Raw genomic sequence first — 15,000 nt, forward strand, 5'->3', positions numbered from 1 at the left:
ATGCACAGCTAATCCCTTTCAATAGAATATCAATTTGATTTATGCAAATTATGCCCAACTGGGAAGGAGAGATTTGTCAATGTGTTCTTATGTGGCACCTCATGTAATAAAACAAAATAAATATTGCAGAATTGTCAAAACTCCAAGACTAAAAAAAAAAAAAAAAAAAAAAAAAAAAAAATGTCCGTCTTACTCAAATTCTCTTCCCCAGTGAATGAGAAGCTTGGGACTTGTGCGTATCTTCCGAGTATATGTAGAGTGAGACATGTTGCCTGTCTACAGCCCAACGTCTGTGAGCACGCCAAGCCAAGGCTGCTTTTCAACTATTTATAATGAGTTCCCAGTAGTCACAATGTACAGCCATGTTTCTGTGCCACATACCTCAACTAGAATAATGTCAGTATATATCTTCACATAATTCACTGTCAGATTCCCCCAACAACACAGGCCCCAACATCTTATCACACTGCCTATTCGGCTACTTCGCTATTTTGGATAGCATATCGTTAGCAGGGAAAGAGACCTAACTACTCAAAGGCAGGGTGGTCAGCAAATGATGTACTCTTAAGTATTCTTTACAAGTTATAATATGAAATTATACGAAATTATTATTTCTAAATTATATCTTAAATTATAATATTATGATTATCGTTGTTTATTTTTCGAACTATTCTCTCCGATTGATGCATTTCATGAATCCGCTGTGATGGTGGGCTCAAGGAAAGGCTGTACGAGAGGGTCAACACAGCCGGCCAGCTGAGACAGCGGGACAGCGGCAGGATTTAACAAGTTTGGTAGTTAGATATCAAGTCAGGAGGTTGCAGACTCGACTCAATTTACTGGTTGGGGGTTTAATGATCTCCAGCCTGGTGTGGACAGCAAGGAGAGTTCAACAATGGGATTGGAGGAGAGAAAGAAGGAAAAAGGAACATGGAATATCTGTTTCCTGATTCTAGAACTATGTCTCTCAGAGGGCTCCTGATTCTAGAACTATGTCTCTCAGAGGGCTCCTGATTCTAGAACTATGTCTCTCAGAGGTCTCCTGATTCTAGAACTATGTCTCTCAGAGGGCTCCTGATTCTAGAACTATGTCTCTCAGAGGTCTCCTGATTCTAGAACTATGTCTCTCAGAGGTCTCCTGATTCTAGAACTATGTCTCTCAGAGGGCTCCTGATTCTAGAACTATGTCTCTCAGAGGTCTCCTGATTCTAGAACTATGTCTCTCAGAGGTCTCCTGATTATAGATCTATGTCTCTCAGAGGTCTCCTGATCTAGAACTATGTCTCTCTATAGAACTATGTCTCTCAGAGGTCTACTGGTTATAGAACTATGTCTCTCAGATGTCTCCTGATTCTAGAACTATGTCTGTCTATAGAACTATGTCTCTCAGAGGTCTACTGGTTATAGAACTATGTCTCTCAGATGTCTCCTGATTCTAGAACTATGTCTCTCAGAGGTCTACTGATTATAGAACTATGTCTCTCAGAGGTCTCCTGATTATAGAACTGTGTCTCTCAGAGGTCTCCTGATTATAGAACTATGTCTCTCAGAGGTCTCCTGGTTATAGAACTATGTCTCTCAGAGGTCTCCTGATTCTAGAACTATGTCTTATAGAACTATGTCTCTCAGAGGTCTACTGGTTATAGAACTATGTCTCTCAGAGGTCTCCTGATTATAGAACTATGTCTCTCAGAGGTCTCCTGATTATAGAACTATGTCTCTCCATAGAACTATGTCTCTCAGAGGTCTCCTGATTATAGAACTATGTCTCTCAGAGGTCTCCTGATTATAGAACTATGTCTCTCAGAGGTCTCCTGATTATAGATCTATGTCTCCCTATAGATCTATGTCTCTCAGAGGTCTCCTGATTATAGATCTATGTCTCCCTATAGATCTATGTCTCTCAGAGGTCTACTGATTCTAGAACTATGTCTCTCAGAGGTCTCCTGATTATAGAACTGTGTCTCTCAGAGGTCTCCTGATTATAGAACTGTGTCTCTCAGAGGTCTCCTGGTTATAGAACTATGTCTCTCAGAGGTCTCCTGATTATAGAACTGTGTCTCTCAGAGGTCTCCTGATTATAGATCTATGTCTCTCAGAGGCAGTGCCTGAAGAGTTGGGAAAGGAAACAGAGTTGGTGAAAGGAAACAGATCTTGCAGCCTACTACTGTACACAACAGCATCACTGTATTCTACTACTGTGCAGAACAGCACCACTGTAAATGACTACTGTACACAACAGCATCACTGTATTCTACTACTGTACACAACAGCATCACTGTATGTCTCTACTACTGTGCAGAACAGCACTCACTGTAAATGACTACTGTACAGAACAGCATCACTAGAACTGTGTCTCTCAGACTGTAGATCTATGTATACTATAGATCATGTCTCAGGCAGTGCCTGAAGACTGTGAAAGGAAACAGATCTTGCAGCCTACTACTGTACACAACAGCACCACTGTAAATGACTACTGTATACAACAGCACCACTGTAAATGACTACTGTATACAACAGTGTTGCCATACCTACTTAGTACTGTCTATAGAATATTGGACATTGTATTAAAGTAGGTTGTGTGAATACCTTGTCTATACTGTCTGTAGTATATTGATGTGAGTTGTGTGAATACCTTGTCTATACTGTCTGTAGTATATTGTGTGCAGTGATCTGTGTTGTAAAATATAAATTATGTTTTGTTGTCTTTTACCAATTGACCTTTAGTATTCAGATCCATTGATCAGCCTGTTATTACGCTACACTATCGCGTGGCGTACTGTAATGTGAGTCATTTACAGCAGATAGATGGGGCTGCTTCGAACAGCCGTTAGTACAGGGATTGGACTAAATTGGTAAGGCGATGTCTGGCTGTGAAGATGAATCATCGGGGTGTAATTACAACAGGCCCATTACATCCTCGGCCTCCTTGGATCCCGTGTAGAATCCTGCCGGTGAGGGATATTAGTGGTGAGGGATATTAGTGGTGAGGGATATTAGTGGTGAGGGATATTAGTGGTGAGGGATATTAGTGGTGAGGGATATTAGTGGTGAACGGCACAAACAACTCATGAAGGCAAGATTCTTCCGTTCCGTCGTCTCAGTCTGACTGATAATAACACACACAGCCAGGGTATTGGGTCTGACTGATAATAACACACACAGCCAGGGTATTGGGTCTGACTGATAATAACACACACAGCCAGGGTATTGGGTCTGACTGGTAATAACACACAGCCAGGGTATTGGGTCTGACTGATAATAACACACACAGCCAGGGTATTGGGTCTGACTGGTAATAACACACACAGCCAGGGTATTGGGTCTGACTGATGATAACACACACAGCCAGGGTATTGGGTCTGACTGATGATAACACACACAGCCAGGGTATTGGGTCTGACTGATGATAACACACACAGCCAGGGTATTGGGTCTGACTGATGATAACACACACAGCCAGGGTATTGGGTCTGACTGATAATAACACACACAGCCAGGGTATTGGGTCTGACTGATGATAACACACACAGCCAGGGTATTGGGTCTGACTGATGATAACACACACAGCCAGGGTATTGGGTCTGACTGATGATAACACACACAGCCAGGGTATTGGGTCTGACTGATAATAACACACACAGCCAGGGTATTGGGTCTGACTGATGATAACACACACAGCCAGGGTATTGGGTCTGACTGATGATAACACACACAGCCAGGGTATTGGGTCTGACTGATAATAACACACACAGCCAGGGTATTGGGTCTGACTGATAATAACACACACAGCCAGGGTATTGGGTCTGACTGATGATAACACACACAGCCAGGGTATTGGGTCTGACTGATGATAACACACACAGCCAGGGTATTGGGTCTGACTGATAATAACACACACAGCCAGGGTATTGGGTCTGACTGATGATAACACACACAGCCAGGGTATTGGGTCTGACTGGTAATAACACACACAGCCAGGGTATTTGGTCTGACTGATAATAACACACACAGCCAGGGTATTGGGTCTGACTGGTAATAACACACACAGCCAGGGTATTGGGTCTGACTGATGATAACACACACAGCCAGGGTATTGGGTCTGACTGATGATAACACACACAGCCAGGGTATTGGGTCTGACTGATGATAACACACCATCACCAATAACATTACATCCCTGGACCCCACACCATCACCAATACATTACATCCCTGGACCCCACACCATCACCAATAACCTCCCCTGTCCATCCTCACCTATCTCTACCTCCCTCCTCCCCTATCCTTCCACCCCTATCTCTACCTCCCTCCTCCCCTATCTCCATCTCCCTTCTCCCCTGTCCCTCCTCCCCTATCTCTACCTCCCTCCCCCTGTCCCTCCTCCCCTATCTCTACCTCCTCCCCTGTCCCTCCTCCCCTATCTCTATCTCCCTCCTCCCCTATCTCTACCTCCCTCTTCCCCTGTCCCTCCTCCCCTATCTCTACCTCCTCCCCTGTCCCTCCTCCCCTATCTCTATCTCCCTCCTCCCCTGTCCCTCCTCCCCTATCTCTACCTCCCTACTCCCCTGTCCTTCCTCACCTATCTCTACCTCCCTCCTCCCCTATCTCTACCTCCTTCATACCCTGTCTTTCCTCCCCTATCTCTACCTCCCTCCTCCCCTGTCCCTCCTCCCCTATCTCTACCTCCCTCCTCCCCTGTCCCTCCCTCCCCTATCTCTACCTCCCCTCCCTCTCCCCTCCCCTATCTCTACCTCCCTCCTCCCCTGTCCCTCCTCCCCTATCTCTACTCCTCCTCCCCTGTCCTCCTCCCCTATCTCTACCTCCCTCCTCCCCTATCTCTACCTCCCTCCTCCCCTGTCCCTCCCTCCCCTATCTCTACTGTCCCTCCTCCCCTGTCCTCCTCCCCTGTCCTCCTCCCTATCTCTACCTCCCTCCTCCCCTATCTCTACCTCCTTCCTACCCTGTCTTTCCTCCCCTATCTCTACCTCCCTCCTCCCGTCATTCCTCCCCATCTCTCGTCCTTCCCTCTGTCTGTTCTACCTCTCTCCCTTCCTTCTAGCCCTCCCTCCTGCCACCTCACTCTCTCCACCCCTACTCCCATACCCCCTTACCTCCTCTTTCCCTCCCTCAACCCTTCCTTCCCCACATCTCTCCCTCTTTCCCTCCCTCAATCCTTCCTTCCCCACATCTCTCCCTCTTTCCCTTCATCCTGCCACCTCACTCTCTCCACCCCTACTCCCATACCCCCCTACCTCCTCTTTCCCTCCCTCAATCCTTCCTTCCCCACATCTCTCCCTCTTTCCCTCCCTCAAACCTTCCTTCCCTACATCTCTCCCTCTTTCCCTCTCTCAAGCCTTCCTTCCCCACATCTCTCCCTCTTTCCTTCCCTCAATCCTTCCTTCCTTCCCCACATCTCTCCCTCTTTCCCTCCCTCAATCCTTCCTTCCCCACATCTCTCCCTCTTTCCCTCCCTCAATCCTTCCTTCCCCACATCTCTCCCTCTTTCCCTCCCTCAATCCTTCCTTCCCCACATCTCTCCCTCTTTCCCTCCCTCAAGCCTTCCTTCCCCACATCTCTCCCTCTTTCCCTCCCTCAATCCTTCCTTCCCCACATCTCTCCCTCTTTCCCTCCCTCAAGCCTTCCTTCCCCACATCTCTCCCTCTTTCCCTTCAAACCTTCCCCCACATCTCTCCCTCTTTCCCTCCCTCAATCCTTCCTTCCCCACATCTCTCCCTCTTTCCCTCCCAATCCTTCCTTCCCCACATCTCTCCCTCTTTCCCTCCCTCAAGCCTTCCTTCCCCACATCTCTCCCTCTTTCCTCCCTCAAGCCTTCCTTCCCCACATCTCTCCCTCTTTCCCTCCCTCAATCCTTCCTTCCCCACATCTCTCCCTCTTTTCCCTCAAGCCTTCCTTCCCACATCTCTCCCTCTTTCCCTTAAAGCATCTCTCCCTCTTTCCCTCCCTCAATCCTTCCTTCCCCAGCCCTCAGGCTCTTTCCATTCAACTCTTCAGCTCTCCTTCCCCACACACGCACGCACCTCTTTCCCTCCCTCCATCCTTCCTTCATCTCTCCCTCTTTCCCTCCCTCCATCCTTCCTTCCCCACATCTCTCCCTCTTTCCCTCCCTCAAACCTTCCTTCACATCTGAGGGCCCTCTTTCCCTCCCTCAAACCTTCCTTCCCCACATCTCTCCCTCTTTCCCTCCCTCCATCCTTCCTTCCCCACATCTCTCCCTCTTTCCTCCCTCAAGCCTTCCTTCCCCACATCTCTCCCCAGCCCTCCCTCAGATCCTTCCTTCCCCACATCTCTCCCTCTTTCCCTCCCTCAAGGCCTTCCTTCCCCACATCTCTCCCTCTTTCCCTCCCTCAATCCTTCCTCTCTCTCCCTCTTTCTCTCCTCTTTCCCCTCACTCTCTCCCTCTTTCCCTCCCCCATCCTTCTCTCTCTCTCTCTCCCTCTTTCCCTCCCTTCCTCCCTCTCCCTCTTTCCCTCCCTCAAACCTTCCTTCCCCCATCTCTCCCTCTTTCCCTCCCTCAATCCCTTCCCCACATCTCTCCCTCTTTCCCTCCCTCCATCCTTCCTTCCCCCATCTCTCCCTCTTTCCCTCCCTCAAACCTTCCTTCCCCACATCTCTCCCTCTTTCCCTCCCTCAAACCTTCCTTCCCCACATCTCTCCCTCTTTGGGACCCTCAAACCTTCCCACATATCTCCCTCTTTCCCTCCCTAAAAATAACCTTCCTTACATATCTAATCTTTCCCTCCCTCAAGCCTTCCTTCCCCACATCTAATACCCTCTTTTCCCTAATTTCCTTCCCCACATCTCTCCCTCTTTGCCTCCCTTTCAGCTTTACTTCCTTTTCCCCACATCTCTCCCTCTTTCCCTCCCTCAAGCCTTCCTTCCCCACATCTCTCCCTCTTTCCCTCCCTCAAACATCTCTCCCTCTTTCCCTCTCAAGCCTTCCTTCCCCACATCTCTCATTCATTTTCTTCCCTCAGATCCTTCCTTCCCCACATCTCTCCCTCTTTCCCTCCCTAAAGACATCTCCCTATTTTCCCTCAAACCTTCCTTCCCCACATCTCTCCCTCTTTCCCTCCCTCAATCCTTCCTTCCCCACATCTCTCCCTCTTTCCCTCCCTCAATCCTTCCTTCCCCACATCTCTCCCTCTTTCCCTCCCTCAATCCTTCCTTCCCCACATCTCTCCCTCTTTCCCCTTCATCCTTCCATCTCCTCATGTATTAAAGCAGTGGCAGCACTCCATTTCCTTCCTCCAGCATCCTCAGGCTGTTTCCATTCATCTCTCCCTCTTTCCCTTCATCCTCCAGCTAAGTGTGCCACAAAGCAGTGGCAGCATGGCATTGTTCCAGCCCTCAGGCTGCATTCTCACAATTCAGCTAAGTGATTGCACACACACACACACACATTTAACACACACAACACACACACACACACACACACACACATTGCACTGTCAATGAGGGCAGCCTGTTTCAGTATGAGTGGTAGTGACATCTCTCCCCTGTACCCCCAGGCCAAGGCCCAAACCAGCTGCCCTCCTGTCCTCCTCAACCCCTCTGAAGCCCACTCAGTGCCCAGCCAGGCTGGACAGATGGACAGATGGAGGAATGGAAGGAAGCAGAGCTCGTGGCATTGGACAAGAACGAGACATCCAGTGAAGGAGGTTAAACATCCCCTGATCCTCTCTGTCTCTCTCTCTCTGTCTCTCTCTCTCTCTCTCTGTCTCTCTCTCTCTCTCTCTCTCTCTCTCTCTCTCTCTCTCTGTCTCTCTCTCTCTCTCTCTCTCTCTCTCTGTCTCTCTCTCTCTCTGTCTCCCTCCCTCTCTCCTCTCCCTAACTCTCTCTCTCTCCTCTCTCTCGGGCCCTCCCCCTCCCTCCCTCCCTCTCTCCCTCTCTCCCTCTCTCTCCCTCGGGCCTCTCCCCCTCTCCATCCCTCCATCCCTCCATCCCTCCCTAGTGCTGAAGGTCAATAGAGGAGCATGGTCCCTGGTGGTGGTCTGGTGTTGTCTGCCTGTCACCTCACATCACTGCTGTTGGGACACTGACAGCTTCTGTTTATCATCATGTGGTTCAAGGTGTAAAAATAAACATCTTAATATAACATAATCTTAATATAACAGTGTGGTAAACCAATCTAATACAGCCTTTTTTAATTTAGATGACAAAAGAAGTGCCGTGTTCTCTTGTTGCAGGCTTTCAGCTTTACATTTTTGGCGACATAAGCCGGGAACACGTTGGACTTCCACCTAGTGAGGTAGAATGGATTAATGAGAGATGTCAGATGAACCCTCTGACTAAGCACTTTCTTGGAGAAAGTTCATTCATTTGTCTTGCTATTTAGATATTTGCTAGGGCCATAAAGATGCAGAGATAGGAACAACCTAAAGACATCTTGCTATTTTACTCCAGATTCATGCCAGCCTACAGATGTAGGATCTTTCTTTGATCACTCTTATGTTGCTGAGGCTTCTAAAGTTTGTAATTTCCACTTTGAAATGTCAGACTTGATTTGCCCTGATGAAAACGTATCAATCCCTACAAAACATTTCCATTAATTATAATCCATATAATAACTCACATTTCCTGTTGATGCAGGATCAGTTCCTGTTGTAGCAAACTGGCTCAAATGAAGATCCTACATCTGTAGGTGTAGTCTACCTGCCTGGCTATGGCATTGTTAAGTCACTGCTGCTTTCTCACCTGAAGCCAAAAAGAAGGGGATTCTTCTCTAATACAATTTAAAACTATAAACTACGTATGTAATATCTTAATTTGATCACTCTGTTTTTGCAGAAAATGTTTCTGTACCACAGGAAATTCAAATCAAGTTGTATTTGTCACATGCGTTGTAAACAACAGGTGTAGATTAACAGTGAAATGCTGACTTACGGGCCCTTCCCAACAACAGGTGTAGATTAACAGTGAAATGATTACTTACGGGCCCTTCCCAACAACAGGTGTAGATTAACAGTGAAATGATTACTTACGGGCCCTTCCCAACAACAGGTGTAGATTAACAGTGAAATGATTACTTACGGGCCCTTCCCAACAACAGGTGTAGATTAACAGTGAAATGCTTACTTACGGGCCCTTCCCAACAACAGGTGTAGATTAACAGTGAAATGATTACTTACGGGCCCTTCCCAACAACAGGTGTAGATTAACAGTGAAATGATTACTTACGGGCCCTTCCCAACAACAGGTGTAGATTAACAGTGAAATGATTACTTACGGGCCCTTCCCAACAACAGGTGTAGATTAACAGTGAAATGATTACTTACGGGCCCTTCCCAACAACAGGTGTAGATTAACAGTGAAATGATTACTTACGGGCCCTTCCCAACAACAGGTGTAGATTAACAGTGAAATGATTACTTACGGGCCCTTCCCAACAACAGGTGTAGATTAACAGTGAAATGATTACTTACGGGCCCTTCCCAACAACAGGTGTAGATTAACAGTGAAATGATTACTTACGGGCCCTTCCCAACAACAGGTGTAGATTAACAGTGAAATGATTACTTACGGGCCCTTCCCAACAACAGGTGTAGATTAACAGTGAAATGATTACTTACGGGCCCTTCCCAACAACAGGTGTAGATTAACAGTGAAATGATTACTTACGGGCCCTTCCCAACAACAGGTGTAGATTAACAGTGAAATGATTACTTACGGGCCCTTCCCAACAACAGGTGTAGATTAACAGTGAAATGATTACTTACGGGCCCTTCCCAACAACAGGTGTAGATTAACAGTGAAATGATTACTTACGGGCCCTTCCCAACAACAGGTGTAGATTAACAGTGAAATGATTACTTACGGGCCCTTCCCAACAACAGGTGTAGATTAACAGTGAAATGATTACTTACGGGCCCTTCCCAACAACAGGTGTAGATTAACAGTGAAATGATTACTTACGGGCCCTTCCCAACAACAGGTGTAGATTAACAGTGAAATGATTACTTACGGGCCCTTCCCAACAACAGGTGTAGATTAACAGTGAAATGATTACTTACGGGCCCTTCCCAACAACAGGTGTAGATTAACAGTGAAATGATTACTTACGGGCCCTTCCCAACAACAGGTGTAGATTAACAGTGAAATGATTACTTACGGGCCCTTCCCAACAACAGGTGTAGATTAACAGTGAAATGATTACTTACGGGCCCTTCCCAACAACAGGTGTAGATTAACAGTGAAATGATTACTTACGGGCCCTTCCCAACAACAGGTGTAGATTAACAGTGAAATGATTACTTACGGGCCCTTCCCAACAACAGGTGTAGATTAACAGTGAAATGATTACTTACGGGCCCTTCCCAACAACAGGTGTAGATTAACAGTGAAATGATTACTTACGGGCCCTTCCCAACAACAGGTGTAGATTAACAGTGAAATGATTACTTACGGGCCCTTCCCAACAACAGGTGTAGATTAACAGTGAAATGATTACTTACGGGCCCTTCCCAACAACAGGTGTAGATTAACAGTGAAATGATTACTTACGGGCCCTTCCCAACAACAGGTGTAGATTAACAGTGAAATGATTACTTACGGGCCCTTCCCAACAACAGGTGTAGATTAACAGTGAAATGATTACTTACGGGCCCTTCCCAACAACAGGTGTAGATTAACAGTGAAATGATTACTTACGGGCCCTTCCCAACAACAGGTGTAGATTAACAGTGAAATGATTACTTACGGGCCCTTCCCAACAACAGGTGTAGATTAACAGTGAAATGATTACTTACGGGCCCTTCCCAACAACAGGTGTAGATTAACAGTGAAATGATTACTTACGGGCCTTTCCCAACAACAGGTGTAGATTAACAGTGAAATGATTACTTACGGGCCCTTCCCAACAACAGGTGTAGATTAACAGTGAAATGATTACTTACGGGCCCTTCCCAACAACAGGTGTAGATTAACAGTGAAATGATTACTTACGGGCCCTTCCCAACAACAGGTGTAGATTAACAGTGAAATGATTACTTACGGGCCCTTCCCAACAATACAGAGAGAGAAAAAAAGAAAAACAATACAAACAGAAAAATTTAATTAAAAAATAATAAGGCGCGGAATAAATAAACAATGAGTAACAATATTCAAATGAGCATCGTGATTTACATAAATTCAATGAACACCTGCAGTTCTCTTTCTCTCTCGCTCGATCACACGCTAACACACTAGACAGGATGCATGTCCTTATACTGCAGGTCCTACTACTGAGACATTCACTAGACAGGATGCATGTCCTTATACGCAGGTCCTAATACTGAGACATTCACTAGACAGGATGCATGTCCTAATACTGCAGGTCCTAATACTGAGACATTCACTAGACAGGATGCATGTCCTTATACTGCAGGTCCTAATACTGAGACATTCACTAGACAGGATGCATGTCCTTATACTGCAGGTCCTACTACTGAGACATTCACTAGACAGGATGCATGTCCTTATACTGCAGGTCCTACTACTGAGACATTCACTAGACAGGATGCATGTCCTTATACTGCAGGTCCTACTACTGAGACATTCACTAGACAGGATGCATGTCCTTATACTGCAGGTCCTACTACTGAGACATTCACTAGACAGGATGCATGTCCTTATACTGCAGGTCCTACTACTGAGACATTCACTAGACAGGATGCATGTCCTAATACTGCAGGTCCTACTACTGAGACATTCACTAGACAGGATGCATGTCCTTATACTGCATGTCCTACTACTGAGACATTCACTAGACAGGATGCATGTCCTTATACTGCAGGTCCTACTACTGAGACATTCACTAGACAGGATGCATGTCCTTATACTGCAGGTCCTAATACTGAGACATTCACTAGACAGGATGCATGTCCTTATACTGCAGGTCCTAATACTGAGACATTCACTAGACAGGATGCATGTCCTTATACTGCAGGTCCTACTACTGAGACATTCACTAGACAGGATGCATGTCCTTATACTGCAGGTCCTACTACTGAGACATTCACTAGACAGGATGCATGTCCTAATACTGAGACATTCACTAGACAGGATGCATGTCCTAATACTGAGACATTCACTAGACAGGATGCATGTCCTAATACTGAGACATTCACTAGACAGGATGCATGTCCTAATACTGAGACATTCACTAGACAGGATGCATGTCCTAATACTGAGACATTCACTAGACAGGATGCATGTCCTTATACTGCAGGTCCTAATACTGAGACATTCACTAGACAGGATGCATGTCCTTATACTGCAGGTCCTACTACTGAGACATTCACTAGACAGGATGCATGTCCTTATACTGCAGGTCCTACTACTGAGACATTCACTAGACAGGATGCATGTCCTTATACTGCAGGTCCTACTACTGAGACATTCACTAGACAGGATGCATGTCCTAATACTGCAGGTCCTAATACTGAGACATTCACTAGACAGGATGCATGTCCTTATACTGCAGGTCCTAATACTGAGACATTCACTAGACAGGATGCATGTCCTAATACTGCAGGTCCTAATACTGAGACATTCACTAGACAGGATGCATGTCCTTATACTGCAGGTCCTAATACTGAGACATTCACTAGACAGGATGCATGTCCTAATACTGCAGGTCCTAATACTGAGACATTCACTAGACAGGATGCATGTCCCAATACTGCAGGTCCTAATACTGAGACATTCACTAGACAGGATGCATGTCCTTATACTGCAGGTCCTAATACTGAGACATTCACTAGACAGGATGCATGTCCTTATACTGCAGGTCCTACTACTGAGACATTCACTAGACAGGATGCATGTCCTTATACTGCAGGTCCTACTACTGAGACATTCACTAGACAGGATGCATGTCCTTATACTGCAGGTCCTAATACTGAGACATTCACTAGACAGGACGCATGTCCTTATACTGCAGGTCCTACTACTGAGACATTCACTAGACAGGATGCATGTCCTTATACTGCAGGTCCTACTACTGAGACATTCACTAGACAGGATGCATGTCCTTATACTGCAGGTCCTAATATTGAGACATTCACTAGACAGGACGCATGTCCTTATACTGCAGGTCCTAATACTGAGACATTCACTAGACAGGACGCATGACCTTATACTGCAGGTCCTACTACTGAGACATTCACTAGACAGGACGCATGTCCCAATACTGCAGGTCCTAATACTGAGACATTCACTAGACAGGATGCATGTCCCAATACTGCAGGTCCTACTACTGAGACATTCACTAGACAGGACGCATGTCCTTATACTGCAGGTCCTACTACTGAGACATTCACTAGACAGGATGCATGTCCTTATACTGCAGGTCCTACTACTGAGACATTCACTAGACAGGATGCATGTCCCAATACTGCAGGTCCTACTACTGAGACATTCACTAGACAGGATGCATGTCCTTATACTGCAGGTCCTACTACTGAGACATTCACTAGACAGGATGCATGTCCTTATACTGCAGGTCCTAATACTGAGACATTCACTAGACAGGATGCATGTCCCAATACTGCAGGTCCTACTACTGAGACATTCACTAGACAGGACGCATGTCCTTATACTGCAGGTCCTACTACTGAGACATTCACTAGACAGGATGCATGTCCTAATACTGCAGGTCCTACTACTGAGACATTCACTAGACAGGATGCATGTCCTAATACTGCAGGTCCTACTACTGAGACATTCACTAGACAGGACGCATGTCCCAATACTGCAGGTCCTACTACTGAGACATTCACTAGACAGGACGCATGTCCTTATACTGCAGGTCCTACTACTGAGACATTCACTAGACAGGACGCATGTCCCAATACTGCAGGTCCTAATACTGAGACATTCACTAGACAGGATGCATGTCCCAATACTGCAGGTCCTACTACTGAGACATTCACTAGACAGGATGCATGTCCTAATACTGCAGGTCCTACTACTGAGACATTCAAATGGAAAAAAAACTCAAATCACACATCAACAACTGTCATTTTATATAGCTTAATAACACACGATAGATATTGGTCTAAATTATAAAATACAAGTGTATTTTTTTGTAGCCTATCAAAACAAATTTCCCGTTTTTTTGAGAATATCAAATCCTCCTGATGCAAGTTAATTTTACTTCTGAGACGAAACTGGTCAAATTAAGATCCGATATCTGTACAAACACCAACTACACACCAAGCCTGTTGTAAACTCAGCAAAAAAAAGAAACATCCCTTTTTCTGAACCCTGTCTTTCAAAGATAATTAGCAAAAATCCAAATAACTTCACAGATCACAAACAATTAATGAACATGCACCTGTGGAACGGTCATAAGACACTAACAGCTTACAGACGGTAGGCAATTAAGGTCACAGTTATGAAAACTAGGACACTAAAGGGGCTTTTCTACTGACTCCAAAACACCAAAAGAAAGATGCCCAGGGTCCCTACTCATCTGCGTGAACGTGCCTTAGGCATGCTGCAAGGAGGCATGAGGACTGCAGATCCACCCTGCAGATCCAGGGCAATAAATTGCAATGTCTGTACTGTGAGACGCCTAAGACAGCGCTACAGGGAGACAGGATGGACAGCTGATCGTCCTCACAGTGGCAGACCACGTGTAACAACACCTGCACAGGATCGGTACGTCCGAACATCACACTTGCAGGACAGGTACAGGATAGCAACAACAACTGCCCGAGTTACACCAGGAACGCACAATCCCTCCATCAGTGCTCAGACTGTCCGCAATAGGCTGAGAGAGGCTGGACTGAGGGCTTGTAGGCCTGTTGTAAGGCAGGTCCTCACCAGACATCACCTGCAACAACGTCACCTATGGGCACAAACCCACCGTCGCTGGACCAGACAGGACTGGCAAAAAGTGCTCTTTCGCGGTTTTGTCTCACCGGGAGTGATGGTCGGATTTGCATTTATTGTGGAAGGAATGAGCGTTACACCGAGGCCTGTCCTCTGGAGCGGG

The 15,000-nt window shown here is 46.1% G+C and overlaps 1 protein-coding gene across 1 annotated transcript in view; it reads right to left on the reverse strand.

Annotated features, from left to right (window-relative positions):
- LOC112240517 (thyrotropin-releasing hormone-degrading ectoenzyme-like) overlaps window positions 1-15,000 on the reverse strand; it is a gene marked incomplete at its 5' end in the record, with an annotated part of 150,819 nt that overhangs the window by 120,387 nt on the left and 15,432 nt on the right. The gene's annotated exons all lie outside the window — the stretch shown is intronic.

This window comes from Oncorhynchus tshawytscha, unplaced genomic scaffold, assembly GCF_018296145.1.
Source record: "Oncorhynchus tshawytscha isolate Ot180627B unplaced genomic scaffold, Otsh_v2.0 Un_contig_1191_pilon_pilon, whole genome shotgun sequence".
Taxonomy (NCBI): domain Eukaryota; kingdom Metazoa; phylum Chordata; class Actinopteri; order Salmoniformes; family Salmonidae; genus Oncorhynchus; species Oncorhynchus tshawytscha.